Genomic DNA, 8,314 nt, shown 5'->3' with positions numbered 1-8,314 from the left:
CAGTCAAACGGCCAGACTGAACGCATGAACCAGGAGCTGGAGAAGGCACTGAGGTGTGTGGCTTCCCAAAATCCCCGGGCCTGGGCTCAACACCTGCTCTGGGTGGAATATGCCCATAATTCACTCACCAGTTCCTCCACCGGGCTCTCCCCCTTTCAGTGTGTCTCACGGGTATCAACCTCCACTGTTTGCCAGCCAGAGGCGGATGCCACCTGTCCGTCTGCTCTTGCGTATGCCCGCCGCTGCCGCCCCGCACTTGGGCCCAGGCTCGCACTGTGCTCCTGAAGTCTGGAACCAGCTACGCCGTCGGTGCCAACCGACGGAGGACCCCAGCACCTACTTACCGGGTTGGTCAGAAGGTCTGGCTGTCTGCCCGGGATCTGCCGCTGCGGGTTGTATCACGAAAGCTGGCCCCTCGCTTCATTGGTCCTTTTCCCTGTGCAGAAAGTCATCAGTCCAACGGCGGTCCGACTTCAGTTGCCCGCTTCCATGCGGGTCCACCCCACCTTCCACGTCTCCAAGGTCAAGCCGGTCCATGAAAGTCCCCTGGTCCCTGCAGCTCCGGCGCCACCTCCTCCGCGCCTCGTAGATGGCGGTCCTGTCTTCACCGTCCGGCGGCTGCTCCGCTCTAGGCGAAGGCTAGGGGTCTCCAGTACCTCGTTGATTGGGAGGGGATATGGTCCAGAGGAGAGGACCTGGATCCCGGCCAGGAGGATAGTGGACCGGACCCTTATCACTGACTTCCACCGACTACATCCTGATCAGCCTGCAATCCGTAGGGGCCGTCCAAGAGGGGTTCCTAGCCGTCCGGCCCGCCTGCTCCTGTCTCAGTGCCTGTCCTGTCTCCCGACCGTGACCCTCCAGCTCCTTCTGAGGATGAGGAGATTCACTCGGACCGCTCGGAGGAGTTCTGACCCGCCGCCTGCTCCCCTCCACCCTCCCGGCATGATGTTGTTCTTGGGACTTCTGGGGCCGTCCCCTTGGAGGGGGTCCTGTCATGAGCACTCTCTCTCCCTGGTAGCAACATTAATTGCATTCAATTATCTTCCACTCTGCTCACCTCCCTCTCTCTACTCAGCCTAACTAGCTCCACCTGCCCTGCTCTGCTCTTGTTACCTGGCCAGCTGCACTGCATTTCCCACTCACCATCCTCACCTTGCCTCACTCTGTTCTAATTACTCTGCCAGCTGAACTGCATTTCCCACTACCTCTCCCAGTATATCAAGCCCTGTTTTTCAGCCAAGCCCTGTCAGATCGTCTTCAAACCCGGACCAGTAACCTGCCTGTCTGCGCTCTGACTCCTGTTTGTGATACCCGATCCTTTCTTGACTGCCTCCTTGTTCTACTGCCCCCGTCTATCCCAACCTGCCTTCTGGACCTCGACTACTCTCCGATCTTCAGCCCCTCCGGTAACTCGTTTCTGCCTTCTGTCTCTCACCACGATATTTGCCCAGCCCTGATCTGTACTTCTGCCTGCCATTCATTTGCTGTTGTGTGTGTGTGTTCCCCCAGGTCTCCCGACCACCAGATGAGCGTGCCCAGGCTTTCACCACCCTCAGCCCGATACGCCGCTCCATCACTGGGGAACACACACACTAAGCACTTGGACTGGACACCCCCGGACATTTGGTGACCCCCGGAGCACAGGTACCACAGAGGTCCCTGAAAGACCCCTGACACCCCTGGGACTCCTCTTCCCGCCTGTAACCTGGAATAAAGAACTCTGAATTTGAACTTGCGCTCTTGGGTCCTCTTCTGTTCGTGACAGAAAATAGTAAAAATAAAGAAAAACCCTTGAATGAGTAGGTGTTCTAAAACTTTTGACCGGTAGTGTGTGTTTGTCCCCGTTTCGTTGCGTTTGCTTCCGTTTAAGAACGTTTTTCAACAGAATAGGTGTATTGAATACACCCCTGATTTCACGCAAACACAGTTCACTTTCATAGCAGCCACATACAAACAGCTCGTTGTATATATCATTCCTTCTCTCATCTATCTACACACTCTCCTCTTTTCAAATAGCATCCCTCTCAGTTTGGGCCGGGTGTTTGAGTGTGGCTAAACTAGCTAGCGGCATTCGATTCTAGCTAAGTAAGTAAAAGTGAAAAAAGATATGCCACGAAATATAGCTATCTCTCTCTCTCTGCTCTCTCTCTTGCCTCTCCTTACTTTTTGTCAATACTATAAAATGGGAAATATAAAAGGTTTAATTATTTTAGGTAGTGACATTCAAGCGGCGACTGAAGCAGTAATGAGGATCCTTGTCCTCTCCATCATAAGAACTGGAGCCCTCCTCTGCTGTCTAACCATCATCTTCATCATCTACCTCATCAGAAATAGATAAATTCAATGATTCAGTTTCTCAATCCTTCAGCTGTTTCAAACACAAATGTGGTTTACTGTCTGTTCAAATGTTTCAGTGCTCGTCAGTTTAAATGCATAATGTCGAGGTAAAATGCCCACATGTTGATGATGCAGATTAGCTTGTAATATTTTTTTATATTTCTGTTCAGATTTTCAATAAATACATTAATCTTTATTGAAAATGTAAACTCAATTCAATACTGATACAATTAAGAATTAGATACAATATGATATTTTAACATACTCAAACAAGACTGGGATTATTTCACGGCCGTTTGCTTCATGGGAGTTTACACAACGTGTCTCAGAAATGTGTCCATCCTGCCCTCTCCCTCTTCCACACTGATCTGTTCATTGAGAAGCTCAGTGCAGCAGCATTTTTTGTGTGTCCATGTTCAGATTCAAAAATAAGAAAGAGAGAAGTTTGCTGATCAGAAAACCCTGCACATTCATTTACAAGTATGATAGCTGTACCTACATTTGGTGCCCCGTGTGAGGAGAATACATAATGTGTAAAACGTTTTTTTTATTTTTTATAATCAGCTCTTAGAATGTCTTTCCTTCAATGTCCAGCCTGGTTCCGAATCACTTGAGTTGATTGATTGGCTAAAGAGAACCACACATCATCTTGACATTCTGATGGAAGAAAATCAGAAATTGAAATTGGAAACATAGATTTCCACTAAACTTTCTCTTTCTTCACTGATCTTGAATCATGAGATATGCCACGATCTCCAAAATAGTATTCATTATACCAGAATATTCCACAATGATACGATCCATCATCAGTATGGGCAACATTCCAAAGTGTCAAATTAAAACAAAAATCATCATTTGCAGCTCAAAATGAGACATATTTGCAAAATCTCCCTGGAATTGCACTTTTTCATAGTAGGTTGTTACAATGAGTACAAGTCCATGTCCTGGTGTGTGTTTCAGCCCTATCCAGGATAACACTGAGTCTACTGTGGAGAACCACTCCAGAGTCACAGATCCCCCTAGGGGCACCCGCGATTCTGTCAGCACAGGCTGAGATACAATGGGATGCAAGGTACCATCTGGAACACACAGGACAGAGGACATAGTTGGAGAGGGAAATATTTGCTAATGGTGTAAATCATCCAGAGGTAAAAGGGTTCATGTTTGGCTAATTGATGTAATCAATTCACATCCTAATTTGCATAAGAGAGTTACAGTAAAGCCATGTCAATATGTTGAGCCAAGGTGGAGGACAATGCCAGTTATCTTACAGTAAATAGCTACTGAAACACAGGAGAAATTGACTGCACAAACAGTGCTTACAGTGAGAAGCAGAATCGCCATATAGATGAATAGTGGGGTCATCTTGTAATCCATCCTGAGTGGTTACTCTCGCCCTGAACCAAATGGACTGGTGTAGTACTGTGATCAGTAGGCTTCTTGCGTGACAGTTACAGAGAAAGGCAGAAAGGAAACTTTTTTCTCTGATTGGTGGAGATGCATCAAATCACACCCTTCCTGGTAGGTGTGTGAACCGACACTGCACTTCTTACAAAGAGAGCATTTATTGTAAATCATATACATGTTTAGCTATGCGGTATGTGGAGTCAGAGAGATTCTCATGTTCTCTCCTGAAATAAATATTTTTATCTCAACTAGACTAAACATAGTTAAATAATGGTTGGTGTTCGCCTGACACATATTCACCTAAACCGCTATTCCTTTGATCATATTGTATATTTGTATATGTGATAGCAGAGATGTACTGTAGACAGAGAATAGAGATGTACTGAGTGTATCAATTAATGGTTTATTATGTTAAAAACACACAGTGATAGAGCAAAAATGGGATTCTCTTGTCAGATTATTTGTTGTAAAAGTTATGGTGTCACGATCGTTGAGAGACGGGTCGGACCAAGGTGCAGCGTGAAAGCGTACATGTTTATTCACCCAAATAAACATACAAACAAAACAAGAAACAACGTAACGTGAAGTCCAAAAGGCTATACACATACCAGCCTAAACAGGAACAAGATCCCACAATACACAGTAGGCAATAGGCTACCTAGGTATGATCCCCAATCAGAGACAATGAGCGACAGCTGCCTCTGATTGGGAACCATACCCGGCCAGACATAGAAATAGACTACCTAGAACATAAACATAGAAAATGTAACATAGATTTCCACACCCTGACTCAACAAACAAGAGTTCTATAGGTCAGGGCATAACATATGGCTATTTAACGCATTACAGGATCATTATATACATCTAACTTACAGACAATGTTAAAATTACAGTTTCTTTGTTGCATTGTAAATTCCATACCAATTTCAGATACTAAAAGTTTCATTAGGCTACAAATAGTTAAATGGTTTTTCTTGGAGTCTTTTTGACAGTGGTGATACCTCTCACTGCTGCTGCAGGTATTTGACCTCAGAGTACACTGCATCCTCTCTGCTGGTCTTCTCTCTTGCTCTTCTAAAGGAGGAGAAGTTCTTCTTGGGGTGAAACTCACAGCTGCATAGTTCAACACATCACTGTCTTGATTCTGAGGGGGTGGAGCCATGTGAAAATACATTATGATGATACCATGATCTACTATATAATGTTTCTATTCTCCTGTGGAAGAAAACACTCTACAAAAAGACATGACTGTTCAGACTGTACACCCACTACAATGACCTGACAGTCAGTGGAACAGTGACAGGCAGAAGTTTCATGGAAAAATGAACAACGATCACAAAGATCAGAAGGCTTCTTCTAGTACAGTGATATTTTTCTTCCAAAAAAGCTTAATAACATTAAAAGCACACATAAGCTGAATACTAGCTGTAAGGAAAGTTACATATCAGTTTTAAAGAAACATTTTCTTGTAAAAACTGAAGATATACCTGAAGATATACTGTATTTATACATATTGACACAATTACCTGTTTGCCATCAGACTTCGGGACATTTGTCCTCCCATCAAAGAGATTGAAATAGAAGAATGACAGCTATTAATTTGAAGACAATCCATTTATCTTTTTAACCTCATGTAGTTAATTAACTATGTTTATATGGATATTGAATTGATATTTTCAGAATGCACATTTTATTGACATTAAACATTAGACATGATATAAAGTTTTACCTCTGCTATCTCTGTTCTGAGTCTTGCACAGTGCCCAGACCAGCAGAAGGGTCACTATCCCAGAATGATGTTGGAAACCATCAACCACAGAACAGTAGGACTCAGATCAAATGGGGAATCATGCTCTGGAACTGTGGAGAAGGTATTGGTAAATTCATATTGTATTAATTAACTCTTAGTAGTAAGATCATTAAACAGTAAAAATTGCACCAATAAACTAATGGTGGTATAGATTTATCTTGTATGTAATATTTTTTGTTAATTCACATGAATATATCGTTGTGGCAATTTACAGATTAAATGGGAATTACAGTGAGGGAAAAAAGTATTTGATCCCCTGCTGATTTTGTACGTTTGCCCACTGACAAAGACATGATCAATCTATACTTTTAATGGTAGGTTTATTTGAACAGTGAGAGACAGAATAAAAATCCAGAAAAATGCATGTCAAAAATGTTATAAATTGATTTGCATTTTAATGAGGGAAATAAGTATTTGACCCCTCTGCAAAACATGACTTAGTACTTGGTGGCAAAACCCTTGTTGGCAATCACAGAGGTCAGACGTTTCTTGTAGTTGGCCACCAGGTTTGCACACATCTCAGGAGGATTTTGTCCCACTCCTCTTTGCACATCTTCTCCAAGTCATTAAGGTTTTGAGCCTGACGTTTGGCAACTTGAACCTTCAGCTCCCTCCACAGATTTTCTATGGGATTAAGGTCTGGAGACTGGCTAGGCCACTCCAGGACCTTAATGTGCTTCTTCTTGAGCCACTCCTTTGTTGCCTTGGCCGTATGTTTTGGGTCATTGTCATGCTGGAATACCCATCCACGACCCATTTTTAATGCCCTCGCTGAGGGAAGGAGGTTCTCACCCAAGATTTGACGGTACATGGCCCCGTCCATCGTCCCTTTGATGCGGTGAAGTTGTCCTGTCCCCTTAGCAGAAAAACACCCCCAGAGCATAATGTTTCCACCTCCATGTTTGATGGTGGGGATGGTGTTCTTGGGGTCATAGGCGCATTCCTCCTCCTCCAAACACGGCGAGTTGAGTTGATGCCAAAGAGCTCGATTTTGGTCTCATCTGACCACAACACACGTTTTCTTGGTGACTATGGTCCCAGCTGCCTTGTGATCATTGACAAGATCCTCCCGTGTAGTTCTGGGCTGATTCCTCACTGTTCTCATGATCATTTGCAACTCCACGAGGTGAGATCTTGCATGGAGCCCCAGGCCGAGGGAGATTGACAGTTATTTTGTGTTTCTTCCATTTGCGAATAATCGCACCAACTGTTGTCACCTTCTCACCAAGCTGCTTGCCGATGGTCTTGTAGCCCATTCCAGCCTTGTGTAGGTCTACAATCTTGTCCCTGACATCCTTGGAGAGCTCTTTGGTCTTGGCCATGGTGGAGAGTTTGGAATCTGATTGATTGATTGCTTCTGTGGACAGGTGTCTTTTATACAGGTAACAAACTGAGATTAGGAGCACTCCCTTTAAGAGTGTGCTCCTAATCTCAGCTTGTTACCTGTATAAAATACACCTGGGAGCCAGATATCTTTCTGATTGAGAGGGGGGTCAAATACTTATTTCCCTCATTAAAATGCAAATCAATTTATAACATTTTTGACATGCGTTTTTCTGGATTTTTTTGTTGTTATTCTGTCTCTCACTGTTTAAATAAACCTACCATAAAAATTATAGACTGATCATTTCTTTGTCAGTGGGCAAACGTACAAAATCAGCAGAGGATCAAATACTTTTTTCCCTCACTGTATATATATGTATGTATGTGTGTGTATATATATACAATGCTCAAAAAAATAAAGGAACACTAAAATAACACATCCTAGATCTGAATGAATGAAATAATCTTATTAAATACTTTTTTCTTTACATAGTTGAATGTGCTGACAACAAAATCACACAAAAATTATCAATGGAAATCAAATTTATCAACCCATGGAGGTCTGGATTTGGAGTCACCCTCAAAATTAAAGTGGAAAACCACACTACAGGCTGATCCAACTTTGATGTAATGTCCTTAAAACAAGTCAAAATGAGGCTCAGTAGTGTGTGTGGCCTCCACGTGCCTGTATGACCTCCCTACAACGCCTGGGCATGCTCCTGATGAGGTGGCGGATGGTCTCCTGAGGGATATCCTCCCAGACCTGGACTAAAGCATCCGCCAACTCCTGGACAGTCTGTGGTGCAACGTGGCGTTGGTGGATGGAGCGAGACATGATGTCCCAGATGTGCTCAATTGGATTCAGGTCTGGGGAACGGGCGGCCCAGTCCATAGCATCAATGCCTTCCTCTTGCAGGAACTGCTGACACACTCCAGCCACATGAGGTCTAGCATTGTCTTGCATTAGGAGGAACCCAGGGCCAACCGCACCAGCATATGGTCTCACAAGGGGTCTGAGGATCTCATCTCGGTACCTAATGGCAGTCAGGCTACCTCTGGCGAGCACATGGAGGGCTGTGTGGCCCCCAAAGAAATGCCACCCCACACCATGACTGACCCACCGCCAAACCGGTCATGCTGGAGAATGTTGCAGGCAGCAGAACGTTCTCCACGGCGTCTCCTACGTCTGTCACGGCGTCACGTTGTATGATTTTTAAGTAATTCATTTGCATTTTATTGCATGACTTAAAAATTTGATCACCTACCAACCAGTAAGAATTCCGGCTCTCACAGACCTGTTAGTTTTTCTTTAAGAAGCCCTCCTGTTCTCCACTCATTACCTGTATTAACTGCACCTGTTTGAACTCGTTACCTGTATAAAAGACACCTGTCCACACACTCAATCAAACAGACTCCAACCTCTCCACAATGGCC

The sequence above is a fragment of the Coregonus clupeaformis genome, unplaced genomic scaffold (genome assembly GCF_020615455.1).
Source record: "Coregonus clupeaformis isolate EN_2021a unplaced genomic scaffold, ASM2061545v1 scaf1165, whole genome shotgun sequence".
Lineage (NCBI taxonomy): Eukaryota > Metazoa > Chordata > Actinopteri > Salmoniformes > Salmonidae > Coregonus > Coregonus clupeaformis.
The sequence above is the reverse complement of the archived record's forward strand: the minus strand, read 5'-3'. Positions refer to the sequence as shown.